Consider the following 15,119-nt stretch of genomic DNA (forward strand, 5'->3'; position numbering starts at 1 on the left):
AACAGAGGAAGACCAGCAACTCAAACCCCTCCTCCACCACCTCATCCTCCGCAGTTCGATCCAGTGCTGTTCCAAACAGCTGTGACCGCGGCTGTGACAGCAGCCATGGCCCAAATGAACTCCAGGGACGCAAGCGGTGGTAACTCTAGGTTTGGTGAAGTCCATCAACAAGTGCAGGGATGCACTTATAAGGACTTCATGAACTGTAAGCCTACCTTCTTCGATGGTACCGGAGGAATTCTAGCGCTATCTCAATGGTTCGAAAGAACCGAAGCCATGTTTGAAATGTGCTCTTGCCCCGAAGAGAGCAAAATCAAGTTCGCAACTGCTACCCTCACCAACAGGGCCCTGACATGGTGGAACGACCATGTCAGTGCACTCTCCTTGGTTTCAGCCAATGCCATGGGCTAGGACACTTTAAAGGATCTTATGAGGAAGGAATACTGCCCTAGGGGTGAAATCCAGAAACTTGAGGAGGAACTCTGGAACCTCAAGATGAAAGGGACTGACATAACAGCCTACACGGCCAGGTTCTGCGACTTGGCGGCTATGTGTCCCAACATGATCCCATCCGAAAGCAAGAAGATTGAACGATACATCTGGGGTTTAGTGCCCCCGTATCGAGGAAACGTTCTGGCCTCACGCCCTACCACTTTCGACAGCGCTAAGGAATTGGCCCAAAGTCTGATCAACCATGAAGTCTCTTCCACACCAGCAACAGCAACCACAACTACCACTTCATCACCCGATTCATCTGACAAAAAGAGGAAGCGATGGGATAAGAAGAAAGGCAAGAAAACTCAAACCTCCTCCAAGGACCAGCATATCGTGGCGGTCCATGCTGCCACTACTCCAGCCACTCCTGCACCACCAAAAGCTTATAGTGGGAATCTACCCAAATGTCCCAAATGTCCTTTCCACCACCACGACCCCTGCCGTGAATTGCAGTGCTCCAACTGCGGTCGGAAGGGCCATACTGTGCGATTCTGCAAGGCCCCTCCCAAACCTATCTTGCAAGTTCCCGGTTCGGGAGTGACCCCGACGTGTTATGGCTGCGGTGAAGCTGGTCATTTCAAGAAGAACTGTTCGAAGGCTGCGAATGCTGGGGGAACTGGAAGGTTACTCGCTATCGGTCACAATGAAGCGGTAGCGGATCCCACAGTAGTCACGGGTACGTTTCTTCTTAACAACTCTTATGCATGTGTCTTATTCGATAGTGGTGCAGAAAGAAGCTTCATAAACCAAAACTTTAAACACTTACTCAAACAAACCCCCCAACCACTAAAAGAAACATTCGTAGTAGAAATGGCTAACGGAAAGACTGAAAGCTCTAACGAAATCTACATAGGTTGTACCCTCACGTTAGACGATCACCTATTTTTGACCGACCTTATACCAGTCTCAATCAAAAATTTCGATGTCACTGTTGGAATGGACTGGCTGAGTCTTCATCGCGCCGATATCCTATGCTCCGACAAAGCCATCCGCCTGAATCTTCCAAATCACGAAACCCTATTGATCTATGGAGATAAACCCGGTACGAGCCTTCGTATCATCTCCAGTGTTCAGGCTCAGAAATAATTGCGCAAGGAATATCGCGCCTTTCTTGCTCACGTCGTCGACACTAGCCAGAAATCAAAAGATCCAGAGGACATTCCCGTTGTATGCGAATTCCCTGATGTTTTCCCAGAGGATCTTCCAGGTCTACCTCCCAAACGTCAGGTCGAGTTCAGAATCGACCTAGTCCTAGGAGCTACTCCCGTAGCTAAGTCGCCCTATCGTCTAGTGCCTGCCGAAATGCAAGAACTATCCGGTCAACTCAACGAACTGCTCAACAAGGGTTTTATAAGACCGAGCTTCTCACCTTGGGGAGCTCCGGTCTTGTTCGTGAAGAAGAAGGATGGGTCGTTTCGGATGTGCATCGATTATAGAGAACTCAACAAACTCACAGTCAAAAATCGTTATCCTCTCCCTCGTATCGACGATCTATTCGACCAACTGCAAGGAGCAAGTTACTTCTCCAAGATTGATCTTAGATCCGGGTATCACCAGTTACGGGTGCTTGAGGAAGATGTCCCGAAGACAGCCTTCCGAACCCGTTACGGGCATTTTGAGTTCGTAGTGATGCCCTTTGGACTGACTAACGCCCCCGCAGTATTCATGGACTTGAAGAATAGGGTGTGTCGTCCATATCTAGATCAGTTCGTCATCGTCTTCATTGACGATATACTCGTCTACTCTCGAAGCGAGGAAGAACACAAGGATCACCTGCGACGAGTCCTGGAAACGCTGCGATCAGAGAAGTTATATGCGAAGTTCTCTAAGTGCGAGTTTTGGATCCGAAGAGGTGAATTCTTAGGACACGTGGTTAGTGAAGAAGGAATCCACGTGGATCCCTCCAAAATTAAAGCTATTGAGAACTGGTCAGCACCGAAGACGCCCACAGAAATTCGCCAATTTCTAGGCCTCGCTGGCTACTACCGCAGATTCATCCAAAACTTGTCTCGGATTGCAAATCCTCTCACCATGTTGACGCAGAAGGGTGTATCATTCGACTGGGAAGAGAAACAGGAGAAGGCATTCCAGACCCTGAAGCGAGCCCTATGCTCCGCACCGGTATTATCCCTTCCCGAAGGGACATAAGATTTTGTTGTATACTGCGATGCATCAAATCAAGGGCTCGGTTGTGTCTTGATGCAACGAGGTAAGGTCATCGCCTATGCCTCCAGACAGCTAAAGACACATGAGGCGAACTACACTACTCACGACCTCGAGTTAGGAGCGGTCATCTTCGCACTAAAAATCTGGAGACACTACTTGTATGGGACGAAGAGCGTGGTGTACACTGATCATAAAAGCCTCCAACACATACTGAACCAGAAAGAACTCAACATGAGGCAACATCGATGGGTCGAACTACTCAGCGATTACGATTACGAAATCCGATACCACCCGGGGAAAGCCAACGTAGTAGCAGATGCCCTGAGTAGGAAGGAGTATTCTGGACGAAGAACCAAGTCATTGACAATGACTATCCGTTCGCATCTATCCGCGCAGATCAGGGAGGCTCAGATGGAAGCCTTAAAGCCTGAGTATGTGACGGGAGAATCCCTGCGCGGAATGGATAAAAGTTTGGAAGTCAAGGGTGACGGAGACTACTACTTCATGGACCGAATCTGGACCCCGCGCCATGGAGGTATCAGAGACTTGGTCATGAGGGAAGCACACAACACTCGCTACTCCGTCCACCCAGGTTCAGATAAGATGTATCTGGATCTCAAAAAGCTATACTGGTGGCCTAACATGAAAGCGGAGATCGCTACCTTTGTGAGCAGGTGCCTTACTTGCGCGAAGGTCAAGGTCGAATATCAAAAGCCATCAGGACTCCTCCAACAACCAGAGATACCGGAATGGAAGTGGGAGCGGATTACAATGGACTTTATAACCAAGCTACCCAAGACTGCGGGTGGGTTGGATACCATTTGGGTCATCGTCGACAGATTGACCAAGTCTGCACACTTCCTACCCATCAAGGAAACGGACAGGATGGAGAAACTCACAAGAACATACATAAAGGAGATAGTGCGACTGCACGGCGTCCCTATATCTATTATCTCGGACAGAGATAGTAGATTTACCTCTAGATTTTGGCAATCATTACAAAAGGTGCTAGGGACGAGGCTGGACATGAGTACAGCCTGCCATCCACAGACTGACGGACAAAGTGAGAGGACGATCCAAACTCTAGAAGATATGTTGCGAGCTTGCGTGATCGACTTCGGTAAATTGTGGGATACACACTTACCTCTTGTGGAGTTTTCCTACAACAACAGTTATCATACGAGCATCAAGGCAGCTCCATTCGAAGCCCTCTACGGCCGGAAGTGTAGATCCCCTCTGTGCTGGGCTGAGGTGGGTGACACTCAGTTAGCTAAGGGACGAGTTCCTTATAGCGCTCTCACTGGTCCGGAGATTATTCGAGAAACGACCGAAAAGATTGTACAGATTCGCGAACGACTAAAAGCCGCTAGGGATCGACAGAAAAGCTACGTAGACAAACGGAGAAAACCCTTGGAATTCCAAGTGGGAGACCGAGTCCTTTTGAAGGTCTCGCCCTGGAAGGGCACGATACGCTTCGGAAAGCGTGGAAAGCTGAACCCAAGGTACATAGGGCCTTTTGAGATTCTCGCCAGAATCGGCCCTATAGCTTACAAACTCAACCTACCCCACGAGCTAAGTAACATACACCCTACCTTCCACGTCTCAAACCTGAAGAAATGCCTGTCCGACGAGACTCTCGTGATTCCCCTCGACGAAATCGAGATCAATGAGAGCCTCAACTTCGTGGAAGAGCCTGCAGAGATTATGGATCGGGAAGTGAAAAGAACGAAACAAAGCCGCATCCCAATTGTGAAGGTTCGGTGGGATGCCAAGCGTGGACCGGAATTCACTTGGAAACGCGAAGATCAAATGAAACTCAAATATCCCCATCTCTTCGCTTAGTAGTATTGTAATACTTATCTGTATGAATTCTAAATTTTGGGACGAAATTCCCCTAACGGGGGATGATGTGACAACCCAAATTTATTGCCGTTACATAATCCCGTTTTTACTAACGGAATTCGTCGTTATGTGTTAATTTCCGAAATATTTGGAGTCGTCAATAAATAAATATCTATTTATTTATATTTTCTTGACATTATCATTTTAGTATAAGTAAATATAACTTGTAAGTGTTAACCCCGTTTAACCAAATAGAGTTATATTACTTTTCAACCACTTCACCCGGGTAAAAAGTTTTAACCTCGTTAAACTTTAGCATCGGGCAGCCGTGTACCGGGTGCAATACCCGAGGCATATTTAAGGAAATTGGATGCCCCACTACACCCTTTTACCACCCTCTCACACTCTCTCGCTACTTTCTCTCTCTAGACTCGATCCCGACCCCGAAAACCGCGAGTTCCGGCTTCCTAACATAAGAGTTTCTTCCCTATCTTGTTCTAAACATATTCCATTGTATTTAGAACACAAAAAGCATAAGAATTAGTAGAAAACATGGAGTTTACGGCCTCGGAAGCCCCTTAGGCCGTAAACACCCAAAACTTGGCCAAAAGTCCCATTTTTCCTTCCTTTAAGCTTGTATACTAATTAAGGGAATAGCCTAGATGAGTTTGGACATGAAAACACAAGCTTTTAAGGTCTAAAAGAGGGTTTACGGCCCAAGCTTGTGCTTAGGCCGTAAACATCCAATTTCTATGTTAATTAGCCCTAAAAACTCATCTAAGGCATGTTGGAATTTAGATATGATCTTAGGAAATGCTTAAGGCCATTAAGCAACACATTTTAGAGCATAAAAGGGGAGTTTACAGCCAAGACTATGCATGGGCCGTAAACACCCAATTTCCATGCCAAATTGTCCCAAAAACCCACCTAAGGACTTCTAGAATTTAGCTAAGATTTAAGGTAGTGATTAGGACCATTTAACAACTCATTTTGAGGGACAAAATGGAGTTTACGTCCCAAGCATAAGCTAGGATCGTAAACTCCCCCAAACGTATCCAAAATGATGGTTTAAGCCCCTAAACACCCTTATACCTTCACTAGAAATCAATGGAAATGGAATAAGGGCCTAAACATCATGAAATGGGGAGTGAACAAGAGTTCACGGCCAAGCCATGAGGCTTACAGCCGTAAACTCCCAAGGAGTGGCCTTTGGGCCGTAAAATCCAAGGGAGTGAACTCATGAGCCCCTTGTTACCCCTATTTGGCCTTATACGATCCCCAGGAACCCCTTCTAAGCCCTAAGACCCCGAACCAATGCTAGAATATCTAAATATCTTAAAGAAAAGCACAAAATGATTAATTTCTTGTAAAATACATATTTCATATGATATTAGGGTCTTAAAAGGTGCACAAGTCCTCATTTGGTACAAAACGCTCAACCGACACTTTCACCCGATTTACTCGGTTTCAGGTGAGTTCATACCCCTTTAATGAACCTTTCAAATGTTTTATATGTTTTAGGGGGGGATACAAGTCAATTATACATGTTTATGGAAATTTATACAAGTCAATTATTCATGTTACGGAAATTAATCACATGTGATTCACTATCCGTAGTGCAAATCACATGTGATTTACCACTATGTTTTATAAAAAGGATTTTCGTTTTCAAAACTATTTTGGATAAATAAACAATTTTCTAAATGTTACCTTTTGACAAGATTTTTATTAAATAAATTCCTTATAAAATGTAACCACACCAATATATTTATATAAGTAAGACTTGAAGGACTTAGGACCGATAGCTCGCCTTATTTCCTGTTCTTGTTTGATTGTGGGCTTAGGGTAGTTGTTATCCGTCCGACTGTCGTTGATTTCTTAGTTATATATCATGTATATTAGTGTTGGATACGAGTATTTTCATTTCATTCGATGTTTAAACCACTAAACTGACAAGAATCATACACACTAAGTTAACTATAATAGGTATAGTTAAGGCCACTATTACTCGCTATAGCTACTACTCTACACACTATAATACACTCTATTATGATACTATACACTAATAAGAGAACACAATATGAGTTATACAAAAGACTACTACACTATAATACAAGAGAAAACACTAATCAAGAGATAACACACTAACCCACTACGAGATACTTTATTCGCTACGCACTACGCCCAGAGTCTTCTGACAGGAAGGCGACGCTATATGGATAGATCTATACGGGGCAGACGCTATTACACCCCGACTGTTAACTTCAGTCCGAGCCGCACAGGTCCAGGGATGCCACTACTTCACTACACTATGCATGACCAGGAAGGTCATGGGGTCCTCTAATTCTCACACTACCGGTAACATACAAGAAATACACTATAAACACACTAAAATACTAAACTACAAGTTAAGTTAATATCCCGAAGTAATCAAGAATCTAACACTAAAGGAAGTTGCACCACTATTATTGACTTCAGGCATAAACTATCATATTGCATTACTTATTGGAGATTTAATATTATACTTTTACAATAAATGGATTTCAAAGATGAAAATTTCATGTTTCTTAAAGGTTTTCATTCACAATGTATTTCTGCAAAATATAGGATTTTCTAGGTTTTTCTACTACTTAAGAATGTAAATTGCAGCTTTTCATACTATCGGTTCTAATGCTTTTTATACAAAATCTCACACTAAACTCTTATGAACTCACCAGCTTTATGCTGATATTCGTTTTCAAAATAACTTGTATCCTCAGGTCAAAGATAGACAGGTACAGGTGCAGCATTTTGGAGCAGGTGGAGCATACAAGATCCATCTCTTATTTTTGTATTATTTTTGGTGTTTGCTAAACATTACAAAACACACTTGTAATTAAACTCACTATGTAATGCAATGGTTGTATGTTTCTTGTTTTTACTATTATGCAATTGTGATGATACTGTACATGACGTCCTCCACCCCGAAACGTATTCCGCTGTTATCGGTTTTGGGGTGTGACATTAAACATCAAATAATCTACCCAATTTCCCATTCCCATTATCTTCTTAAGGATTTACCCTAAGGATCAGCTAAACCTCGTTCCTTTTTTCCTAAGGATCATCCTAAGGAAACAACATGAAGTCCATTGTTGCCAATGACACAATGGTCAAGCGCAGCTGCTAATGTTATCACTTGGGCGCAGCTGCCAGAATTGGGACTTTTTCTATGAGGCACTTCTGCCGGTATTGACCTGTAACACCCAAAATCAGAAAGGCCAAGAAAGGAAAGAAAACCCTAGGTTAAAGGGGTCGACTCGTCGAGTCCAAGGAGGAACTCGACGAGTCGGAGCGGGATCCGGGGGATATAGTAAGTGACCAACTCGGCGAGTCGGCTCGTGGACTGGGCGAGTTGGGTCTGAAGAGGAAAACCCTAAATTTGGGACTTTCGGCGCTATTTAAACTCCTTATTCTCTCCATTAGGGTTCCTTATAGCCTCCCTTACACAGAATACGAACCCTAAGCCCCATTGTTGGACATTCAAGCTTCCAAGCCATTTTTGGGTGATTTGAAGGAAGAAGGAGGAGGGAAATCATTGGAGTTTCAAGGTTTTGCCTTAGATCCATAGTTTGTGGAACCTTTCAGAGTTATTGAAGGTACTAGGTCGTTTCCTTCATTTAGATCTATTCTAGTTATGAGTTTTGGGGCTTTTAAGCCATGTTTAGATATCCATTTGAGTTAGAAGCCAGATCTGAAGTTGCTACTTCATATCTAAGCACATTTTGGCCTTGTGAAGCATAAAGTAACCGCCCTTGAGTTGATTATAGAGCCTCCTTGCCTTAAACCCTAGTTTATGGTGTGTTTAGCCTAGATCTCCTTCTCTACACATAAAGTTTGCAACTTTACGTGAGGAATAGGCTTGGGAAGAGTAGATCTACAGTTTGGAGTCCAAGCATAACTCAAAAAGCCTCTACATGTGTGAGGAACTGAATGGACTCGGCGAGTCCTTTGAGTGGACTCGGGGAGTAGCATGAAGTTTAGGAGGAACTCGACGAGTGGGATGAACAACTCGCGAGTCGGATGAAGATTGCCGTAGACTCGACGAGTCTATCTTGGACTCGGCGAGTCAAGTCGCGAAACCCCAAACCCTTCGAGTTGAGACTCGAATCAGTGAGTCGAGTGGAGACTCGGTGAGTTGGACAGGTCAGGACTCGGAAATCGATGGACTCGGCGAGTCATGGATTGACTCGGCGAGTCGAGTCACGAATGGAAGGACTCTGAGCTTATGAACTCGACGAGTCAGTAGGCAGACTCGGCGAGTAGGGTTGACTTGGGAGGTTGACTTTGACCAGGACTTTGACTTTGACCTGAGTTGACTTAGTTGACTTTCAGAGGATAGTTAGACTAAGTGTTGCATTGTTATTGGTAGCTCGGGGAGCTAGTGGAGCAGGAGTTCAGAGAGTTGCCGGCAGCAGCTAGAGGGGGTTATCAGCAAGTTCAACAAGTGCAGGTGAGTTTCCCTTTTGTGTGAATGGGTCTACGACCACAATGCCGGCCCACGTAGTTATGAGTAGAAGACCCGGGGGTTAGCCCTAGGCATAGTATGCTAGTATGATATTCAGGACGAGGTCCAATGATAGCAGGCGGGTGCCCAAAGAATGGTTTATGTGATAGTTTATACTTGTTGTCTGTGTGATACTTGTATATGCCTGGTAGGAGGTGAGTGGGGGTGAGGTCCCGTATCTCACCAATAGTAGAGTGTGGATGGTGTTCCACATCTCATTAGCAACATATTAGGGGCGAGGCCCAAGTTAGGGAAAGAGTGAGTGTGGGTTGGGCCTGTATCTCACTATTAGCAGAGTGTGGATGGTGTTCCACATCTCATTAGCAACAGATCAGGGGCGAGGCCCAAGTTAGGGAAAGAGTGAGTGTGGGTTAGGACCGTATCTCACTATTAGCAGAGTGTGGATGGTGTTCCACATCTCATTAGCAACAGATCAGGGGCGAGGCCCAAGTTAGGGAAAGATTGAGTGTAGGTTGGGCCCGTATCTCACTATCAGTAGGAGCATGGACGGGGTTCCATGACTCATCGGTAGCAAGACAAGGGCGAGGCCCAGGATAGGCGAGGCCTTAGGACAGGATCCGTTAGTATGTGTTTAGCTTATGTGTTGTGATATGTTTATGTGCTATTATAAGTTAGCGGGTGAGGCCCTGTGACAGGCGAGGCCTAAGTGAAACAGATATGTATCCGAGCGGGGCTCGAAGCCAGGCGAGGCCTAGAGCGGCGGGGCCGTTGTAGCGGGCGAGGCCCGAGGTAGAGGGAGAGGCCCAGAATAGCGGGCGTGGCCCAGTGTGTACAGTATGTGCAATATATGGTTATGCATGGTATGTGGTAGGGTGGGGAACTCACTAAGCTTCGTGCTTACGATTTTCAAACCACATCACAACGTAATATTTAAAACATTACTTTAGAAAAACATTAATATTTAAAACATTGTTTGATCAAACCACATCACAACGTAAACCATGTCTAAAAGCCAAATCATACAACCAATCAAAATATCAGAGTATAATTCCCAGAGAAATCTCGTAAATGCGGAAACCAGTGTGTGTGTATGATGTGCCGCTACCGCGCCAGCTCCTTCCCCTTCGAAGAAGAGGTACCTGAAACCAAAACTGTAAACTGTAAGCACAAAGCTTAGTGAGTTCCCCCATAATACCTCATACCACGCAAGCATATAACATACAACATTCAGCTAGGAGTTATGGGCCTCGCCCACACTCGTGAAGATACGGGCCCTGCCCACACTTCGCTAGCCGGGAGATACGGGCCTCGCCCACACTCGTGAAGATACGGGCCCTGCCCACACTTCGCTAACCGGGAGATACGGGCCTCGCCCACACTCTACTATCTGGGAGATACGGGCCTAGCCCACACTCCACTCTCGGAGAGATACGGGCCTTGCCCACACTCAACCGCTAACTCATAATATACAAGTATCACACAGACAACAAGTATAGACAACTCTATCATACCGACACATATATCATACTTAACTAAACCAAGAGATACGGGCTCGGCCCACACTCTGGTGCTAACATCTCGTCTACACGGGTCGGCCTTGGTGCCTTAGACCCGTTCCTACTGGAAGGAAACTCGCCTCGAAATAGCTGTTGGTTTGCGTGGGAATTTACTGACTGCTGCTGCTGCTGCTCCGGAAATCCTCCGGCTCCAAGAAATTACTGAGAGAACACAGAGATGCTTGGCTTCCTTCCCTTCCTCTTGATCTACTCCTCTTCCTTCCCAAAATATTCAAGGAAACACACTAAAAAGCCTCAAACTCACAAGAACAAGGGTTATACTGAATGGAGAGCTTCTGAGGGTGAAGGGGGCGGAGTTGGGGCGCAAATGGTCGTTTAAATAGGGTGCAAACCCTTGGAAATTAGGGTTTCATCAGACAGCGCGGACTCGCCGTGTCCATAATATGGACTCGCCGAGTCGCCAACTTAACCGCGTCCTAAGTCTCGTCTCTACTTGGCGAGTCGGGCCTCCAACTCGCCGAGTCCAAGGGTAATAATACAAAATACTCAGATAAATCTTACATACCAGGAACTAGGTGCTACAAATCTCCCCCACTTATTTTAGACTTCGTCCTCGAAGACTGCTGCTCGATCCTGAAATAGCTCGGGGTAATGCTCCATCATCTCTTCCACCGGCTCCCAAGTCCACTCCGATCCCTTCCGGTGCTGCCATTGCACCTTCACGAGTTCACTCGCTTGTTCCTCAAATCCTTCGACTTCCTGTCGAGGATTGCGACTGGGCACTCAATGTAATTCAGGTTGTCATCAACCTGTATATCCTCTAACGGCACTACCGCTGAATCGTCCACTAGGCACTTCCGCAACTGAGAATCATGGAAAATGCTGTGGATCTGGCTGAGCTCGAATGGCAGATCCAGCCTATACGCCACCTTGCCCACCCGGGCTACAACCCTGAACGACCCAATATACCTCGGGCCCAACTTGCCCCGCTTCCTGAATCGAATGACGCCCTTCCAAGGCGACACCTTCAGGAGAACCATATCCCCAACCTGGAACTCCAGGTCGGATCGGCGCTTGTCGGTGTAACTTCTCTGCCGACTCTGCGCGGTCTGAAGCCTGCTCCGAACCTGCTGGATCCTCTCGGTAGTCTTGAGCACCACTTCGGTGCTCCCCATGTGTAACGCCCGTGTTTCTAGGCTTGCCATTTTTAGCAATGTAATAGTCTAGGTTAACCCTTGTAACCCTAATTTGAAATAATAAAATGTATTATTTGTGAATTTGTGAATTATGTGAGTTATGTGTTTATTTGCTTAATTATGTGATGTAATTAAATTAAGACAAAATTACAAAAATGGTCCCTGTGGTTTGCCAAAAGTCACAAAGTCAGTCCCTATTAATTTTTTTTGATGTAAATGGTCCTTGTGGTTTGAAAAACTTGCACGGATGGCCCTTTTTACTAACGCCGTTAGTATTCAGCCGTTAGGGACCAAATTCGTAAGGGCATTTTCGTCTTTTCAAGTATAAAGGGACTGAATTCGTGACACATGGTAAACCATAGGGACCATTTTTGTAATTCGTCTAAAAATAATTTAAATGAGTGTAAGAGGATTCGAACTTGGAACCTCCTACCCTAATCACAAACCAATCTAAGCCTTATACCACTAAGCTGCATCCAAACTTGGTTTGTACTTCCGAAAAATAAATTATATTATGTAAAATCGCAAAAAAGGATAAATAACAAAATAAATTACAATTTTTTTTACATAATTTTTTTTAATAAAACAAATTGTACTTTTACCGAAAAAATAAATTTTTACAATTAGTTTATATGTTTTTTTTACGTTTTTATTTTACGTAAAATATTTTTTTTTATGTATTTAAAAAATATGTTTTTGTACAATACGTTATTATGTTGTTATAATCTTATAGTATACTTTTACGTGATGTTAACGTCTTTAATTTGTTTAAAGCAAAACTACAAGTATTTATCAACGTAAAAATATTAAGAACATGAAAACATAACGTAAAAAAAATACTTGAATATTCGCTATAAATCAACTAAAGATGTTAAGATAACGTAAATGTATATTTTATGATTTTAACGACGTAATAACGTATTATTTGAAAATGTATTTTTTAAATACATAAAAAACATACTTCACGTAAAATAAATATATACAAAAAAAAGTTACGTATTTTTTAGGATTACGTTTTCGTATAATATGTTATTACATTTTTTATGTATTTAAAAGTATATTTTCAAATTATAACAACGTAATAATTTTTTAGTAATATTTAAATACATAAAAAAACGTAATAACATATTATACAAAAATGTAATCCTAAAAATGCGTAACTTTTTTTTGTATATATTTATTTTATGTGAATTATGTTATTTTGTTTTTGTACAAAAATAAAAAGTAAAATAGAAACATATTTTTTAAATACATAAAAAAATTATTTTACGTAAAATAAAAACGTAAAAAAACATATAAACTAATTGTAAAAATTTATTTTTTCTTCAATACGCTAAAAGTACAATTTGTTTTATTAAAAAAAATTATGTTAAAAAAATTGTAATTTATTTTGTTATTTATCCTTTTTTGCGATTTTACGTAATATAATTTATTTTTCGAAAGTATAAACCAAGTTTGGATGTAGTTTAGTGGTATAAGTCTTAGGTTGGTTTGGGATTAGGGGAGAAGGTCCCAAGTTCGAATCCTCCTCCCCCATTTAAATTGTTTTTAGACGAATTACAAAAATGGTCCCTGTGGTTTACCATGTGTCACGAATTCAGTCCCTTTATACTTGAAAAGACGAAAATGCCCTTACGAATTTGGTCCCTAACGACTGAATACTAACGGCGTTAGTAAAAAGGGCCATCCGTGCAAGTTTTTCAAACCACAAGGACCATTTACATCAAAAAAAATTAATAGGGACTGACTTTGTGACTTTTGGCAAACCACAGGGACCATTTTTGTAATTTTGTCTTAAATTAAGAATAAAATAAAGCGTCAAAATTAAAGTGTAAGATAAGCCCGATATCTTTGCATAAAGTTGTAGTGGTTGAAACAAGGATTCTGGAGATATAAGGAATGCCAAAATCCGAGTTATAACGAAGAAGTTATGACCTGTCGAAGTTTCGCGACGGAACCGGCACGACGCCGAGTGACGTAGAATATGAATTTAAGATAGAGCGATATTTAGCCTTAGCAATCTAAATGAAAGTCGTAGATTTCGTTAAACCGAGAACGTGCATAAAAGGAACGCCCAAATCTGACTTCGTATGAGGAAGTTATGATTTTTCTAAGTTTCGACGTGGCAGTATGCAGCCCGAATACTCGATTTGAGATCGAGCGATTTCTAGCCGAATCAATCTAAATGAGAATCGAAGATCTCGTTGTTAGTAGCGAAACGATGAAAAGATAGGTGAGAACGGACGTCGGACGAAGAAGTTATGATTTTATAACGAAGTTTACCTGTCCGAGCCTTCTAAAAATAATTAATAAAAATAAAAGTCAAAATTAGCCGACGGAGTCTAAACGAAAGTTGTAGAGCGTAGTCTCACCTTCGCGTGGATATAAAGAACGTCGAAAACGGAGTTCGTATGAAGGAGATATGAATTTTTGAAGTTTTAATAAATATTTAATATTTATTTTAATTTAAACTCCGATATTATCCGAAGAGAAGCGAGGCGGTCTATCCGAAGTACGCAGCGCGTACTACTGTACGCCCCGCGTACAGCGTAGGGCACTCGAGTTCTACGGAGTAGTGAGTCGTATGCAGTGACGTAAGGGGACCGATGACATAAGCGCTGACGATCTGCGAAGCACTACGCCCCGCGTACCCCCGAAGTTACGCCCCGCGTAACCCCGAGGATCAGGCTATAAAAGGAGGTCCGAAGCAGCTTCCTTTCTTTTGCAAATTCCTCATTCTCTCTAGCCCTTTTGCCTCGATTTGCGTGCCGACTATACCCCGAAGCCCCAGTAATATTCCCGAGCCCTGAAGCGAGATCCGAAGCCCCGAGAATCCCGAAGAGCGTTATTCCCGAGCCGAAGCTCTGCCCGCGAGGAGTTCGATTTTGGTGAAGATCTTCCAGATCTATCAAAGTATACTACTTCTATAAGCCGTAGTGCTGTCGGATCATCTTCTGATCAGGTGAGTGTGTAGTTATTTTCTCTCCAACGCAATATTATGAAGTATTTAATATAAAATACGTGCTACGTGTATATATTTTGTGGTTATATGTGTGAATGTATATTCTCTATGAAATACGTGTTATGTGTGTATGCCTCATCTGTTATGTGGAATATGTATTGATTAAAACATGTTATACAGGTTTTTAAACAGTGTATAAAAATGTATATTTTTATCTACTAATATGTTGGGTAGAACATGGGTAGATAATTGGTGTGTAATAAACATATGAGAGGCCTCGGTGTTATTGGTGTTATTCTAGTCATTCAGCAGAGTATGGATGACGACCACAGACTATTCTAGACTGTCCTGTGGAACACTAGCAGGCTCATTACCTGTAGGTGTTGTGAACGACGTGTTCACCGGTGTACTCTATCCCCCACATGGTTGCCTTTAGG

This window comes from Lactuca sativa, chromosome 7 (assembly GCF_002870075.4).
Source record: "Lactuca sativa cultivar Salinas chromosome 7, Lsat_Salinas_v11, whole genome shotgun sequence".
Lineage (NCBI taxonomy): Eukaryota > Viridiplantae > Streptophyta > Magnoliopsida > Asterales > Asteraceae > Lactuca > Lactuca sativa.